Below are 19094 nucleotides of genomic sequence, written 5' to 3'. Positions count from 1 at the left end.
CAGAACCAGGCTCAGTGTGAGCGGCCATCTGCCGAGGCCGACTGGGGTTCAAGGAGACAGAAGCAGAGATACAAAAAGCAGCTGTAAAAGGCAGCCCCGTCCAGGAAACACACAGCCAGGCAGACGAGCTCCAAGGCAGCTCCCATGCCAGAGGACGAAGAGAGCACATCCACTCAGTCACGGTCAGAGAAACAGGACCACACTGGAAAACAGGCCGATCTCCAACATCTATTAACAAGGGTGTTGATAGAAGCAGCACAGCTGATGTTTCTTTCCAGGATGACGTCACAGCCAAACAGGAACAGACGAGGCAAAGCTACTCTGAGGAAAAGCAGAGAGAGCAGAAGGTTAGAGATTGAACTAACAGATTCTGCAGAATAGGAGAACAGAGAGAGAATGAAGCAGAATGATGAAATGGGGGTCCCTATGTCCTCCAAAAGTCTAAGCCTATAGCAGCATAACTATAGAGATAGCTCAGGATAACCTGAGCCACCCTAACTATAAGCTTTATCAAAAATGAAAGTTTTAAGCCTAGCCTTAAAAGTAGACAGGGTGTCTGCCTCACGGACTAAAACTGGTAGTTGGTTCCACAGGAGAGGAGCCTGATAACTAAAAGATCTGCCTCCCATTCTACTTTTAGAAATTCTAGGAACCACTAGTAAACCTGCAGATTGAGAGCGAAGTGCTCTGTTAGGAACATAAGGAACAATCAGATCTCTGATATAAGATGGAGCTTGGCCATTTAAGGCTTTATATGTGAGAAGGAGGATTTTAAATTCTATTCTTGATTTAACAGGAAGCCAATGAAGAGAAGCCAGGATAGGAGAGATATGATCTCTCTTTTTCATTTTCATTAGAACTCTGGCTGCAGCATTTTGGATCAGCTGAAGGCTTTTAACTACAGTTTGTGGACTTCCTGATAGTAAAGAATTACAATAGTCCAGCCTTGAAGTAACAAATGCATGGACTAGTTTCTCAGCATCACCCCTGGACAGGATATTTCTAATTTTTGCAATGTTCCTCAGATGAAAGAAGGAAATTCTAGAAACCTCTTTGATATGGGATTTAAATGACAGGTCCTGATCAAAAATAACACCAAGATTTTTTACTTTATTATCTGAAATCAGTTTAATCCCATCCAAATGAAGTGACTGGCTAATCAGTTTCTTTTTCAGAGACTCTGGTCCAAAGACTATAACTTCTGTTTTGTCTGCATTCAGAAGCAGAAAATTAAGAGTCATCCAGGTTTTTATGTCTTCAAGACATGCCTGTAATCTATGTAATGGGTTAGCTTCATCTGGATTTATAGACAGATATAGCTGGGTATCATCAGCATAACAGTGGAAATTAATCCCATGCTGTCTAATAATTCTACCAATTGGGAGCATGTATAAAGTAAAGAGAATTGGTCCTAGCACTGATCCCTGTGGTACTCCACAGGTAACCTTTGAGCGTGTTGAAGATCTATCATTAACATGAACAAACTGAATTCGATCAGATAGATAAGATTTAAACCAGTCTAGTGCTGTTCCTTTAATTCCAACAAAATATTCAAGTCTTTCTAAAAGAATATTATGGTCAACTGTATCAAATGCAGCACTAAGATCCAACAGGACGAGCACAGATACAAGTCCATTATCTGAGGCCATGAGAATATCATTAGTGACTTTCACCAGAGCTGTTTCAGTGCTATGATGAGCTCTAAAGCCAGACTGAAACTCTTCAAAAAGTTCATTATGGTGGAAGTGATCGCAAACTTGTTTGGCAACTACTTTCTCAAGAATTTTGGATAAGAAAGGAAGATTGGATATAGGTCTATAATTGACCAAGTCATCTGGGTCAAGAGACGGTTTCTTAAGCAGAGGTTTAATTACAGCAATCTTAAAAGCTTTAGGTACATATCCCTGTAACAGAGATAGATTAATCACATCTAAAATGGAGGAGGAGATCAAAGGGAATACCTCCTTAAATAACCTGGTTGGAACTGGATCTAACATACAAGTTGAAGGCTTAGATGAAGACAATAATTTTGCTAATTCAGAGAGTTCAACTGGATCAAAGCAGTCTAAACCCGGTTCAGATTCCATGACTACCTCAGGTACAATCGCAGATAGAGGAGTGCTTATGATCTTATTTTTAATAAGATCAATCTTATTTATAAAGAATCCCATAAAATCATTGCTGCTAAGAGCAGGTGGAATGGACGGTTCAACAGAGCTATGGCTCTGGGTGAGTTTGGCAACTGTATTAAAAAGAAATCTAGGATTATTCTTATTCTCCTCTATTAATGAGGAGAAGTATGCTGCTCTTGCTTTACAAAGGGTCCTCTTATACAGCAGTAAACCATTTTTCCAGACTAGGAAGGACTCTCGCAGGCCTGTGGAGCGATATTTTCTCTCCAGTTTCCTAGCATTTTGCTTCAAAGTACGCAGCTCTGCATTAAACCAAGGAGCAAGCTTTCTATTTTTAACGGTTTTCATTTTCAAAGGAGCTGCGTTGTCTAAGGCAATACGCAGAGAACTAGCAACCCCCTCAACAAAATCATCAACCTGTGAAGGGGAATAAGCTAAGCTTTTGCACTCTGCAGCACTGCTCAGTGACACAGAGCAGAGAGAAAGTGAAGCAGATTCTTTAAAATTTATAACTGCACTATCTGATAAAGATCTACTAAAATTGAACCTTCTTTTGGGGGAGGAGAACTCTGTTAAAGTAATCCTGAAGGTTATTAGAAAGTGGTCAGAGAGGACAGGGTTGTGAGGAAATACTGTTATTTCTTCACATTCTATGCCGTATGTCAGCACAAGATCCAAAGTATGAAGATGAGAATGCGTGGGACTATTCACATTTTGAACAAAGCCAACAGTGTCTAAGATAGCATTAAAGGCTGCTCTTAAGCTATCGCCTTCAATGTCAGCATGGATGTTAAAATCTCCCACTATGATGACCCTGTCAGTATTTAATACCAAATCAGAAAGGAACTCTGAAAACTCATCTAAAAATTCAGAGTAAGGACCTGGTGGACGATACAAAGTTACAAAAAGAAGAGGTTTTCTTGCCTTGAAATTTGGATCAGGGAAATTAAGGGTTAAATGTTCAAAAGAGTTGTAGGAATTAATTGTTTTGGGAGTAATCAGTAAGTCAGACTCGAAGATTGTTGCTACTCCTCCTCCTCGCCCAGAACTTCTGGGGATGTGAAAATTTAAATAGCTTGAAGGAGTTGCCTCATTTATGCTCACATAATCCTCTTGCTGCAGCCAGGTTTCTGTAAGGCAAAACAAGTCAATGTGATTATCACAAATCAAGTCATTAACTAGTAGACTTTTAGAGGAAAGCGATCTTATGTTAAACAGACCGCATTTAATTGTTTTAACTTTTTCCCCAATTGGAGTTATTTTGATTTTAATTAGATTATCATGATTTACTCCTTTGGGAATCTTTGCTAATTTATTAGATTTTGGTCGTGGGCAAGACACTGTCTGGATGGAGTAAAGAGTGGGTAACAGTAGAGAAGCTGCAGAGATGTGTGTTAAACTACAACTCTGCTTCCTGGTCTGCACCCTGGGTGGTCAGGGTTTTGGAGGACTAATAAATGTGGCCAGATTCCTAGAAAGAAGAGCTGCACCATCCAAAGTGGGATGGATGCCGTCTCTCCGAATCAGACCAGGCTTTCCCCAAAAGGATTGCCAATTATTAATATAGACCACGTTGTTTTCAGGGCACCACCTAGACAACCAGCGGTTGAATGACGACATGCGGCTAAACATGTCATCACTGGTCAGATCAGGGAGGGGACCAGAGAAAATTACGGAGTCCGACATTTTTTTGGCAAACTTACACACCGAAGCAACACTAATTTTAGTGACCTCCGATCGGCGTAACCGGGTGTCATTACCACCAGCGTGAATAACAATCTTACTGTATTTAACCTTATCCTTAGCCAGTAGTTTCAGGTAGGATTTGATGTCGCCCGTTCTGGCCCCCGGCAAACATTTGACTATGGTCCCTGGTGTCTCTAATGCCACGTTTCTGACTATGGAGCTGCCAATCACCAGAGTGGGCTTCTACTGTTGCTTTTGCCCTGGTTCCTATATTTCCTCAAACTGCCTTTTTATCAATTTAACCTGCTGTGTTTGCACTGGAAGAAATTAAAATCTAGATAAGTCATTTTTTCTTATAATAAGTGCATTTGTTCTTAAGTCGAGAAAGTAAAAGAGAGGCTTTACCAATGGAACAAGACGGTTTACATTTAAAATAAGAAAGCACGATTGCATTGGCTTATTTCAAGTGCATTTTATCTAATTATCTTATTTTAAGAGTAAAAATACTCATTCCATTGGCAAACTATCTAATTTACCTACTCAAATTAAGGGGAAATACGCTTAATTTAAGACATTTTTACGTATTTCTAGATCGTTTCTCCAGTGTGGGGTCCTAAAAAAAACAAATAGAACAAATATTTCAAAGGTGTAGCATGTTTACAGAGTTGCAAAAAGCTTTAAAGCCATGACTGAGAAGTAAATCCAAGTTAATGTTTGAAAGGAAAACCAAAGAGGAGGAAATTTAAACCACAGATCTGAAAGCAGCTCCAGGCAACATTCACGCTCCATGCAAGCACCTGCAACAATGACCTCAGTTTCACTTCAAGTTCCTGTGGATTATTTATGAACCCAACCACTAAATCAGTAGGCAGTAGGGACTCAGAGCACTGAGGATGATTTAGTTTCAAATTTTATATTTTTTCCTCTCTTTCAATAATGGTAAAAATAATTGGATGACCAGAGAAATTCCTGCCAGCCATGAGTTTGGAGGTTTATATGCATAATGCTATTGTACCATTTCTCTGGCTGTGTTGGTGGGCCAGCTGGAAAAGAGGGTTAAAGTTCACACTTGATCCCACAAATAATAGCCCCTCCTGCTGAGGCTGTCTTCCCATCCAATTTTGGCTTGAGACTGGATTAAACAATGACTCGTGGGATTAGGATTTATTTGGGCTGATGTCTGTCATGTAAACAGGGATTTACTTTTGCTGCCTGATATCATGGCCTTTTTTGTTTCTATCATGTAAACTGCTGACCATATATTGTCATCTGGAACAAAATGTACAAGACTTGGCTGGAATCCCTTTAGACAGTTAGTGTATCTGTCCGTCCATCCATTTTTGTCATTTAGAAGAAAAATTAGGTCAACACAGTTAATCACATCAATAAAATTTCCAAATCTTTCTTTAAAATTATTGAAGATCATTAAATGTAAACACTTTTAGAGGAAAAAAAAAACATAAACTCCAAATTCCCAACTCCCAACTCTAGGGACCACATCTAAGGACTTGGTTTTAAAATCAGCAAAATAAATATTTAGCCTCGAAGTAATTGAAATTAGTGCAAAGGCTACAAATTATACTCAAATCTAAGAGGAGCAGATTATGACAAGCTCATCCAAAATATTAAAAATTAAGCAAAACACAAATTTTAATCATGTTTTATTCAACATCAGATTTCTCATTTTAAATACTGTTTGCTTATGAGATGATTTATTATAATAAGAATCATCTCTTTTTATTCAGAGGAAGATGATTTACTGTAAATAATTATGATTCATATGATTCAAATTTTCTCATTCCCAGAAATACTGGGATGGTAGGAGGAGCTGCTATAATATTTTAGCCTGATTTATTTACTATTCCCAGGCTAAATAAGACCTACATTTAAAAATATTTATTATTCAGTCATAAGTTTTACACATATAAATAACCACTACTGTTTGATGTGTTTGATCATTAACTGGGTCCTCGCTGGTAACTTTTAGATCAGTTCTCAGACATCTCATTTGATTTAATGTTAGTGCTAAGGTTATTAAAGTAAGTATTTCAACAATAAAAGTGTTTGCTTAAATGCAAACTTTAATTTCAATTTAGACTCAATTGCCTTACGCAAAACATCCAGAGACCCACCCACATTAGTCATCATATTTGGGACCTACTGCTCACATATGTCATTGATTGGGATTAATAACATTTTGTCCTCATAAACTGTCTTTTCTGACTGAATGTTTTTGACAATCACACAGGATCAGGAGTTTGTTCATCCATCTATACCCCAGCTCTCAACATTAACAATTACACTCGCCGGCCACTTTATTAGGTACCCCATGCTAGTAACAGGTTGGACCCCCTTTTGCCTTCAGAACTGCCTCAATTCTTCGTGGCATAGATTCAACAAGGTGCTGGAAGCATTCCTCAGGGAGTTTGGTCCATATTGACATGATGGCATCACACAGTTGCCGCAGATTTGTCGGCTGCACATCCATGATGCGAATCTCCCATTCCACCACATCCTAAAGATGCTCTATTGGATTGAGATCTGGTGACTGTGGAGGCCATTTGAGTACAGTGAACTCATTGTCATGTTCAAGAAACCAGTCTGAGATGATTCCAGCTTTATGACATGGCGCATTATCCTGCTGAAAGTAGCCATCAGAAGTTGGGTACATTGTGGTCATAAAGGGATGGACATGGTCAGCAACAATACTCAGGTAGGCTGTGGCGTTGCAACGATGCTCATTGGTACTCAAGAAAATATTCCCCACACCATGACACCACCACCACCACCAGCCTGAACCGTTGATACAAGGCAGGATGGATCCATGCTTTCATGTTGTAGACGCCAAATTCTGACCCTACCATCCGAATGTCGCAGCAGAAATCGAGACTCATCAGACCAGGCAACGTTTTTCCAATCTTCTATTGTCCAATTTCGATGAGCTTGTGCAAATTGTAGCCCCAGTTCTCTGTTCTTAGCTGAAAGGAGTGGCACCCGGTGTGGTCTTCTGCTGCTGTAGCCCATCTGCCTCAAAGTTCCACGTACTGTGCGTTCAGAGATGCTCTTCTGCCCACCTTGGTTGTAACGGGTGGTTATTTGAGTCACTGTTGCCCTTCTATCAGCTCGAACCAGTCTGGCCATTCTCCTCTGACCTCTGGCATCAACAAGGCATTTCAGCCTACAGAACTGCCGCTCACTGGATGTTTTTTCTTTTTCGGACCATTCTCTGTAAACCCTAGAGATGGTTGTGCGTGAAAATCCCAGTAGATCAGCAGATTCTGAAATACTCAGACCAGCCCTTCTGGCACCAACAATCATGCCACGTTCAAAGTCACTCAAATCACCTTTCTTCCCCATACTGATGCTCGGTTTGAACTGCAGGAGATTGTCTTGACCATGTCTACATGCCTAAATGCACTGAGTTGCCGCCATGTGATTGGCTGCTTAGAAATTAAGTGTTAACGAGCAGTTGGAGGGGTGTACCTAATAAAGTGGCCGGTGAGTGTATATGGGGTTCTTAATAAATAAAATTAATTCTATTACAAATAAAATCATTGGTATCCTATATTAGCAACACATCAGTAAAAAAAAAAAAAAAAAAAAAGATTAGAAAGCACTTTAGGTAAATACCAAACCTGTATTTAGACTGCTTTGTTCCAGTGGAGCTCTCTGGTTTATGAAAGGATTGCCCAGTGCAGTGGTTTTCACGTGATAGTTCTTAGGGGGGCCTAGAAAAATTGGGAGAAAAAAAAAAAGCAAAACAAAAATGTTGGAAATATTTTTCATTTTTTGTTGTTTTTTGAATAATTACATTACAAGTTCAAATAATATATAATTTTAACATAAAAACTGAACTTTGAGGCTCAACATCTTTTTAACTATGTAAGAAAGGATGATCCCACTTTAGCTGAAAGGATGATGAGCCTTTTTATCTTTTCACTAATTAGAATGTATGAATCTTAGCTTTTAACTTTAAAGAAACAAAAAGTTTGTTAATCTGGGGAACTATAACAAAATTAAAATAGTGTTGGGATCTGGAGGTCTGTCCACCTTTCTCCAGCAGAGGGCGCCCTAGGTCTCTTGGAGCTGAGGTGACGATCACACCTGCGGCTCATCAAGTCATCAGGAGACCAGCATATAAGCAGTGGCAGGACTTCACTCCAGCGCCAGAGTGTTAAGCCAGTTATGGTTAGCAAAGCCTGAGCCAACCAGCCTGTCTGATTCTCTGACTCCCCTGAAACCTGAATCCGAATCTAATCAGCTTTTTGTCCTCTCTGCTTCTTAGGAAGAAACCTGACTGAACCCTGGAACTCTGGAAGAGTTTCTCAGCTGGAACCTGCCTGCCTGCTTTCAGAAGCACATCTGAACAATCAAACTGTCTGAACCTGCCTGCCCGCGCTCAAGAAGAGAACTGGAAGAAAACCCTGGACCTGGACACTTACAAGTCTGAAGTCAAGCCCTGTCCTTGCCTAGCCCTCTGCTTGTGCCGTCACGGTGCGGTATCAGCTGTTGATAAAGTCTCAGTGCTGTATCTGGTGTTTGTCACAACGCGCTTTTATCCATGATGGCAACAACAGTGCACTATGAGAGTAACGGATTATTGATTTGTTTTTTTTTTCTCTGGCCAGAAGTTTGAAGACAGGGTTACAACCGGTCTTGCATATCGTGAAGTGGCCCTGAATCATTATTAAAGAAGCATGTCATACAACTCCAGTCTGTCACATCATCGCATTATTACAGCATACACATCTGTAAATGAGGAGACATCGCTAACTCCAGCCTTATCAACATATTACAGAGGGTCCCAGATAGAAACACAGAGAACTTGCTGTAATGAGAGATCTACTCTTTCTGTGCCCCCATTCCATTCCTACATCTCGGTTATGTACATAATGAACATTATAACTGAATATCCTGTTAGAGAAACTGTCCTAATTAGATAAACTACTTGGAAAACATTAGTTCTGACACACAACAGGGAGGTGATATTAGAATTGAACAGATTCACATCTTACTCCTAACACTTTAAAGAAGGAATATCAGCTGTTAGTGACCAATTTGAGCACTAAGAGGAACATCTTGAAATATTTACATGACCAAGCTGTCCTGATGTTGTTTTAGGTAACGGATAAAGGGAAAGAGTGTCTTTGGCTCAACTAACCCTAGATCAGTTTCCAGCTTGGAGTCACAGCAGCACAGCCAGACTGAATAATTGATAGTTGTCAGAGGTGGAGTTAAATCAACATTGCACTACAACAATGTTGTCCTCATGTCAACAACATCAAAATCTGTGTGTTCTCCGATACTGGTTCGTTTTGAAAAGAAAAAAAAAATCTGAGTAAATAGCAGAGTTAGTCTGATTTTGATGAGGAATTTTTTTTAAGGTTTCCTTTTTGGATTGTATTTTTTTTCTTGAGTAAAAAAAAACAACTAAAGAAAGTTTTTAATGGTCACAACATATTTAAGCTAAACTCTACTTGTCTTTGTTTTCTTAGACAAGTCAGAGCAAGTCACCCTACTTTTAAAAGAAACCACTGCGGTCTCCACAGAATGTCATGGACTTATTGTCGTTGGAGCAACTAATTTGCACAGAATAAAAAAAAAAAAAAAAAGTTCGGTCTATTCAGAATTCAAACTTCTGAAAGTACTTTAAACATGAAATTACATGCTGTTGAATAAATGATAAGTGTTTTTAATTAAGAGTAATTTTCATTTGAATGTGCTTTACCTGAGACATCCATGTTTGTCAAAGAACACTACTGCCACCTACTGGTTTGTGATGTCACGGTGCGGTATCGGCTGTTGATCAAGTCCCAGTGCTGTATCTGGTGTTTGTCACAACGCGCTATTATCCAAGTCATCTTGAAAACATTCTTCTTCCAAATGTTGGCTACATATTACGTGTTTTTTCTCTGGCCAGAAGTTCGATGGTAAATCCTCCCTCTTCAAGTTGGCGATCCAACGACCAACCCGTCCGTGGAGGATCAGGAATCAGAAAGGTGGAATAACTCTTTTTTTTCCACTTTTACCCGATGTATTCCAGCATCCAGCTGCCATGCACGTGGGCATTGTCAGTTTCACTATAGCTCTGGTGAATTTGAATGGTGAAGTCCTCTGGAAATCTTCAATAGTTGTTGTTGATTGCAGATGTGTCTAGTAGTTCCCATTGATTTTGCTTGTAAAGCGAGGAGAATGGCGCTAGGCTTACCGCATTGTGATGTCACTGCCGGAAGATGGCAGGAGGGAGGGGTTACTATATTTGGTCAAGAATAGTCGCTCCCAGACTCAGTGATCATGATAAAAATTATCGTTTTAAAATTTTTTTACTGATTAACGCTAAATTCATTAAATCACTGCAAACGTATCAGTTTTAGGTAAAGATATTGATCCATTGATCATTCCTTGTTGACCGGACTTCTCGTTTAATGCAGAGAGTTACAACAAATGCTACCTTTAAGAAGGCTTATTTTCCTGGATTTCAATGCTCTTTTCAACAATATTAAGTAAATTTAGCACTTATGGCAAGGTGCTGAAGACATCAAAGTTTTTGTTCTGTCTTTACCTTTAAATATGTCAAATATGGACATTAAATTTGCACCGGGTGTTTGCAAAAATCCATTTTCACACATACAAAGAAATCAAAGCATTTTAGTCCAAAAAATAAGTTGTTGGTAAGTATTGGAAGGACATTTGAGAAAAGTATTCTACACACTTGCAGAAATGTATTTAAGTTTAAAACCTTTAACATTTTAATTTTTCAAAATTAGAGTGGTTGCTATGCTATCTGACAAATGAAATAAAAAAGAAATTGTAAAAGTTAAATTAGATTGTTTATTCGAATCACTTTTAACACATTTGGCTTTTCTGTATAATCTTTTATATGTTTTCTGTTTACTACATGTGTCTGATTTTGTAAGTCAGGGTTTCCAAGAAAAAAAATACTTAAATTATTGTGCAGAGGTCTCCAAAAAATTGCGTATCCATTAAATTAGATACAGGATTTTTTTTTTTATCATATGTATATGCAAGGGTATCATGTGTATAAAATATGATATTATTGGCTTTAAAGGGTGAAATTATTTAAAGATTTATTTTCTTTTTATACTGACAGCTCGGTGATATCTAATTGGACAGTAATCTCCCGGCTTGTCCAGTTCACGTGCAACAAACTTCACCAACACTCTAAAGTAAACTTTCCCCAGGAGTTCAGAGAAATGTGATTTTCATCAATAGTTGAGTCTTGCTGAAGGTTTTCTAGGAAACACCTGAACTTTTTGTTGTCAGGTGTTTCTGAGGTCCTGTGAAAGTGCTTTTCTGACTGTTCTTTAGAGTCCTCTGTCAAAAATCTAAAAAGGGACATGTCATGGTGACTGGTTTATGGTGAAAGGATGCTCTATTCACTTTCACACTATTGCTCCAGGGGCACACACTGCCTACAGAGGTGAACAAAGGCAGCTGTAACCATTGCCATTTCTGTTTTTGCAGGGTCAAGGTTTTTTTTTCAGAAGGTCTCTTTGCATCTAACAACAAGCTCATTTTGTGCTATACTTTGCTTTTCCCTGGCCATCACTTACAGAGGAACCAAAGAGTATTTAGTCAGCCAGTGATTGTGCAAGTTTTCCTATTTAGAAAGATGAGAGAGTTCTGTAATTTTCATTTCATCATAGGTACACTTCATCTATGGGAGACAAATGAGAAAATAAAATGTATGAAATATGTGGGGTTTTTTGTTGTTGTTTTTTGTGTGCAAATTACTTAAGAGTAGAAACTTTACCAAAAATGTCACTTAAGAGTAAAACTATTTCTGTCAGGTTGGACGGAGGTTTGTGAGTAGGACTCAAATGCAGCCTGAAGGTGGTTTCTGGCAGATTGATTTATCCAAAGAGGCAATAGAAGCAAAAACCCAAAAGCATAGATCCCCACAATCCACAAAAATACTGAAAACCTGAAAACTCACTTGAAGGGGAAGAAATTACAAAAAACTAGCAACAATGACTGAGCAGGAGGTGCATATATGGGAGAAAGAAACAAAGACCAGGCTAATCAGCAGATTGGGAGCAGGTGTGAACAGAGGAGCCTAGAAGGGAGCTAAGGAAAAGGAGACTGACACAAGAAGGCAACAAAGCGTAAACAAGAAATACCTAAGAACTCAAATACAATCCAAAATAACTAGAACAACACAAAAATGGAAATAAAATAAATGAAAACTCGAAGATAAAACTTAAACAGAACCAAAACTATGACAAATTTATTATATTGTTACTCATGTAAAACAAAGAAAGTACTTTACAGAAAATAACATAATTAATTGCTTTTTAGATAAAGTTAGTCAAGTTAATGTAACTACTACTGACCTCTGCTGGTTTAGGATATTATCGGCTGATACATGAACGTATCGGTTTTAGGAAGCGCATTTGGTTACTCTAAATTATTTAAGGTGGACGTCTTCAACAGGGGGTCTGCGACCCCTAGAGGGTCCACAGAGGTACTGCACAGGGGTCGTGAAAGTTTTGGTTGATTAGACCTTTTTATTTATATTCTCACCCTGCAATTTTTTCAACTAATTGAAATGTCTTTAAATACACATTCACATGAATTCAACACACTGTAGGAAATAGATATATAGAGTCAGAAGATGTCTTTCAGTCATCAATGTACACATTCAGCGACACACAGGAGCTCTTTCAAGCTGGGCACCGTTTCATTCACAACCCCTGTCCCATCAACCAGGAATCAGAATACTTTAATAATCCCAGGGAGGGATTACTTTCGTTACATTATTCCATATTTAACAGAGTGACTATAGGACCATTTTAATATAACACAATTTCATTAAATATATATTTAGAGGGGTCCCCGCTCCATCTCGCCATCAGTTTGGGGGTCCTTGGCCTGAAAAGCTTTGAAGACCCCTGATTTTAGGTAATGTCTCATAGGTCCAAAAGTCAATTTATTTTTGTTTACTGTAACATTCATAAACCAAATTGTAACAAATATTTGAAAAATCTAGATAATATAAAACAGACGGACAACATCCACCACATCTTTGAAAAGCTTTCTACAGTACAGAGAATGATTCTTAGTCAGGTTATGGTCTGGACTTTGACTGGGCCATTTTCACAAGCTTTGATCCAAACCCATCTATTTTAGCTTGGGCTTAACATTTATTGCCATTTTTCTATCAATCAAATCTGTCGGTCAATCAGATGCAAAACATGCATATTTTGAAGTTTGGAGGGAAGCCAAAGGTACTAAGAGAAAACCATGCATGCAAAGTAAGAACGTCAAACTCCAAGCAGAAAAGCCCTGGATAGGATTCCAATCAATGACCTTCTTACTAACGAGAGAAAACCTGAAAACTTTATCTGACTTCAGCACTGCACTCTCTTTTTGATGCCTACAGCCTTGACAGCATGGAAACTGGTTAAAAATGTAATCTCAAGGAAAAATGCAACGAAAAACCCCACTATTAGACATCATCCATCTCATGCACGCCCGCACACACCAATGCATCCACCTACACATATGCACTATTTGTGAGGAAGCTGTATGCACCATTCCTGACCTCTGTTGTCAGCCTACTGCCTGTAATTGCACCTCCCAAACTAGAGCGCAAGTTTAAATATTTCATAACTCAGTGGAAATGTGTGTGTGTGCTTAAATTTGTGGCTGTGTGTGAATAAGAGACAGTTGGAGGCTAAGGCTGAACAGAATAAAGAGCTGGAAAAGTCGGCCCTGTTCTCAGTCTAGTTGCGTTAAGCCTGTATCGAAAGGTAAATTCAATACATTCTTTTAGTTATCAATCTGTTTATCCATCTGTCTATCTATTGTTCACCAGTAGGGAAACCCATCCTTCCTCTGTCAAACTCAATCTGTCCTGAGGCATCCCAATGCTAGAAAGGACAAAGTCCTGCCTACCGAGAAGTTTCCTTCAACTATACCTAGCAAACCCTTCAAAGTTAGGAGCCCAGGGGGCATCCTAAAAAAATGCTTAAACCACATCAACAGATGCTTTTTGATTTAAAGGATTCCAAAAAAGCTATAAAAAAAACAATCCACTGGACTTTCAAACTGTCAGAAATAGTGTTGAGTTCAAGGGTTTATACAGTAGCCCAACAAAGCCTTGTTTTTTCTTGGAAAATATGCCAAATCCAGTCGAACGGGTCCACCCCTTTGGAATGAGGGTCGTTTGGTTGCTTTATTAGCCTGCAATACCCCATACCGGTCTATGTCTTTGAAAGGGAGGTCGTTAAAGGGAATTGTTGGCCTGGCTGAGTAGGCAGGATCGTCTGTTCCCCTGTAAAGGGGTGGGGGCTGCGATGATAGCGAGATGGGATCGACTCAATTGATGCATTTTAGGTTTTTGAAAGCTGAAATTTGAGTCCACCCCCTCTGTTTAAGGTGGTTTTATTTTCTTAACATGAAATGCTTGTGCATCATTTCATGGGCATTACGCAGCATTAGTTAAAGCATCAGCTCCTGAGGGGAGCAGCAATGATACCAGCTGCCCAAAAAAAAGGATTAGAAAAAAGAAAAAGAAAGAAAGAAGGTTTGCAGTCGCAGCAGATTCAGCATCATGTCTGCCAGGACGATTGTTGGTCGTGGGTGTGAATTAGAGACTGACACGCAGTGGATTTTCACTCATGTCCCGTCCCACTCCCACAGAAAAAAATTGTGTCCCGACCCGATCACGGGCTAGAGTAGAAATCTAAATCCTGTCCCGTCCCACTCCTGGTGAAATTACACCCACTCCCATCCTGCTCCCATTCAGAATGACTCCCGCTCCTGCACCACTCCCATTCTTGTTGTCTTCAATAAGAGTTCCTCCAATACAATGAATCTGAATTTCTATGAAGGGTCAGTTAAGTTCCTGTTTCTAACTGTAGTAAAGGTCAGTTAAAGTAAAAGGAATTATAATTATAAATACATAATAAAAGTAACAAACAAGGAAACAGACCATGCTTATCTTAGGTGAATAAACAATCAAAACAATCAAACTTTTCGAAGTCAAGTTCGCCACTAACTGTTGGTCCCTCCATTGTTGTTTTTGAGCGCGGATTAAAAACTCAGAGCGGAAGCACTGTTGGTTTTTGGGTCATGTAGTTTTTTTGACTCGCATTATAATGTAGGCTTCAAGGAACAAAACTACAAAATGGCGGCGCCAGTACTGGATTTTTTTTTCTTTCTATTTTATTTTATTTTTTGGCATCGATCCTAGTTTTTTTTTTAGTTACTATTGGTTTGCTCCCGTCTGCTCCTGTTAATGTTTAATCCTGTACCGTCCCAATCACGTGATCGTTACTAATACTGACTCCCATCCCACGGGAATTCCGTGGGATTCCCAAAAATAATGTCAGTCTCTAGTGTGAATGCAGGGAGGATCCATCACACTGACCTTCTCGCTCACTATATGATGGGGATGAAGTCTGGAGAAGAAGTTACTCATAGGTTTTGGATAAGCTAGACGCCATGACTTATCAGTAACTTACACTTAACGTATGTCAACGATCAGATAACTTAACTGTAACTTATGCCACATGTATGAGCATATGCTCAACATTTCCCTGAGTACTTGTATGTCGACGTGTTCCAGAATGCTTCAGCTTACATCACAGTGCTCATAACATACCTATAACTTATCCAATGTATGCCAGGCATACGCTTTTCTAAGGTCGTCAAGGTGTAACAGGAGCTTTACGACACATCTTCGTCTTCAACTATGCCTTTAGGTTCTGTCAGTAGAAACCTGAGTAGGATTTATGGACAAAGACTGGAAACAGACATGACAACCCTCCCACCCCCAAAACAAACAAAAACACTAAGATGATCAAGGCAAACAAATTCCCATAAACCCTAAAACGATTAAAAATAAATAAATAAAATAAAGATCATTCTCGATTTTGAGACATTTTTCTCTCTCGGATCCAAATTTGATTAATCAGTTGGTCTTAGTTTTCACCCTAACACTCTAGAGTAAACAATTGGACAGAGACTGAGAAATTTGATCTAATCAATTAATATTTTATCAAATATTGGGATCCCCAATCTAGCCTTCTGTTTTACAGGCACTATGCCATTTTTCAGTGTAACATAAAAGAAACCATGAGAGCATTTAGCAGCACTGTGCATAGTTGTTTTGGAATGCATTTTTATTAATTTCTGACAAATTTTATTGGCTTTGTGTAAATACTGCAAAAAAAAATTCTTTGAAAAAAAGTTTTTCTAGAGTTTTTAAGAGTTCCTGCAAGAGAATAGTTTCAGCTGGACAAATTTAGAGATCTCAAATTGGATGTCATGAATGATGATTCAGTTCCTTGTTATTAAATTGCTTTCTTCTGAGAAAATCAGCCTGTTTTTTCTCGCAGTATTCATTCTAAATCGCCTTATGCCCTCAAGCATGCCTTTCAAAATAATGCATCTCAGGAGGAGGTTTGTTCTGTGGTTTGATATTAAATTTAGTTTGTAAAACAATTTCAATTCCTAGTAAAAACTGAATCATAACACCCACACACAGACGCACTAAAGAAACTCTGATACGGGCTGAAAGCCACATTTCAGAGGGTAAATGAATAAAACAAATAGAAAATTACCTTTTGAAGAAAAAAAACAGAACTTACAATTAGTTATGTTTCCCTCTTGCATCCTTGAATGAAACAATTAAATTAAACTCAAAGAGCTCATATGAAGAGCAGGTCTGATGTGAGTGTAATTCTACTGCTAAGATCTTTATATGCATCATAGATTTCATGGGTATAACAAACAAGTAGATTTATAATGATTCAATTCCTAACTGGGATCATTTAGACTAAATTAACATAAAGTTGAGTTGCAGATCCTTTAGGTATTGAAAAAATCCACAAAAAGCAGATCTATTTGTTTACTTAATCTTAGAATATAGTGTAAGAACATAAGGCTGCGTTAGTTGTTTCGTGTCACACCATGACTTGAGACAAGCCAAGAGGCATGAAACATGCATATTAATCCTCATAACATCCAATTAGATATCAAAATTTCATGACGAACAAAGCTCCGTCCAGCAGCCACTCAGCTGCATGTTAACAAGCTCGACTCCCGCGCTCCAAGGTTCACCTCTCCTTGAACCGTCTCTACGCTCAGAAGATGCAGGACCGGCTTTACTCAACCACAGCCTCTCATCTGCAATCATATCGTCTGTATTCCGCCATGGGCACCCATCAGTAAGGCCTATTAAATATTTACTGGATCTTTTCTGCAGGGTCGTGGGGCAACATGCAGAATTTAACTAAACTTTTGGGGATTTCCTACAGATTTTATGGATAACAATCAAAGAAGTTTGGAAAACCACACTTTTGCACTTCAGGTTTGCTTAAAACCTTTATGTTAGCATGTTGCAGCAGAGTTGAAGAAAAGAACACAAACACTTCATAATGAGAGAAGCTGACCTCTGCTGCTACTACATTAACTAGCATAAACCTTAAGAACTAAGATACAAGCTACAGATAATGGACTTGTATCTGTGCTCGTCCTGTTGGATCTCAGTGCATTTGACACAGTTAATCATAATATAATATATTAATGAGTCACTTAATTTGGATGGGATTAAACTGATTTCAGAAATAAAGTAAAAAAAAATCTTGGTGTTGTTTTTGATCAGGACCTGTGATTTAAATCCCATATCATAGAGGTTTCTAGAATTTTCTTCTTTCATCTGAGGAACATTGCAAAATAATTAGAAATCTCCTGTCCAGGGGTGATGCTAAGAAACTAGTCCATGCATTTGTTACTTCAAGGCTGGACTATTGTAATCCTTTACTATCAGGAAGTCCACAAACTGTAGTTAAAAGCCTTCAGCTGATCCAAAATGCTGCAGCCAGAGTTCTGATGAAAATTAAAAAGAGAGACCAAATTTTCTTCTTCTGAATAAGTGTCAAAACGTCTTCAGAAAAAAAAAATGGAGCTAAAGTCTTATTGCCTTCTGAGTTAGGCTTGTTTTGTGGTTGCCATGACCATTATGACTGAGAATTTACATAAACGCTGCAACGCTTTCCAACTAGAGGTTTTTCAATTGAGGCAAATGTTAACGGCCACACACAGAGTCTTGGTGGATTTTTAAATATCATTGGAGTTATCCATTTTTTTCCCATAATGCTTATCCCAAGTCGGGTCACAAGGGGTGCTGGTGCCTATATCCAGCTGTCTACAAGTGAGTGGCGGAGTACACCCTGGACAGGTCACCAGTCCATCACAGGGCAACACAGAGACAAACAGGACAAACAACCATTCATGCACACACTCACACCCAAGGAGAATTTAGACAGCATCGGAGGTGCTTATGATACTCAGCTGTATCTGTCTATAAATCCAGATGAAGCTAACCCATTACATACACTCACCGGCCACTTTATTAGGTACCCCATGCTAGTAACGGGTTGGACCCCCTTTTGCCTTCAGAACTGCCTCATTTCTTCATGGCATAGATTCAACAAGGTGCTGGAAGCATTCCTCAGGGAGTTTGGTCCATATTGACATGATGGCATCACACAGTTGCCGCAGTTTTGTCGGCTGCACATCCATGATGCGAATCTCCCGTTCCACCACATCCCAAAGATGCTCTATTGGATTGAGATCTGGTGACTGTGGAGGCCATTTGAGTACAGTGAACTCATTGTCATGTTCAAGAAACCAGTCTGAGATGATTCCAGCTTTATGACATGGCGCATTATCCTGCTGAAAGTAGCCATCAGAAGTTGGGTACATTGTGGTCATAAAGGGATGGACATGGTCAGCAACAATACTCAGGTAGGCTGTGGCGTTGCAACAATGCTCAATTGGTACCAAGGGGCCCAAAGAGTGCCAAGAAAATATTCCTCACACCATGACACCACCACCACCAGCCTGAACCGTTGATACAAGGCAGGATGGATCCATGCTTTCATGTTGTAGACGCCAAATTCTGACCCTACCATCCGAATGTCGCAGCAGAAATCGAGACTCATCAGACCAGGCAACGTTTTTCCAATCTTCTATTGTCCAATTTCGATGAGCTTGTGCAAATTGTAGCCTCAGTTTCCTGTTCTTAGCTGAAAGGAGTGGCACCCGGTGTGGTCTTCTGCTGCTGTAGCCCATCTGCCTCAAAGTTCGACGTACTGTGCGTTCAGAGATGCTCTTCTGCCCACCTTGGTTGTAACGGGTGGTTATTTGAGTCACTGTTGCCCTTCTATCAGCTCCAACCAGTCTGGCCATTCTCCTCTGACCTCTGGCATCAACAAGGCATTTCCGCCCACAGAACTGCCGCTC

This window comes from Cyprinodon tularosa, unplaced genomic scaffold (assembly GCF_016077235.1).
Source record: "Cyprinodon tularosa strain WSP-4 unplaced genomic scaffold, ASM1607723v1 ctg70, whole genome shotgun sequence".
Lineage (NCBI taxonomy): Eukaryota > Metazoa > Chordata > Actinopteri > Cyprinodontiformes > Cyprinodontidae > Cyprinodon > Cyprinodon tularosa.
Note: the sequence above shows the minus strand (reverse complement) of the source record.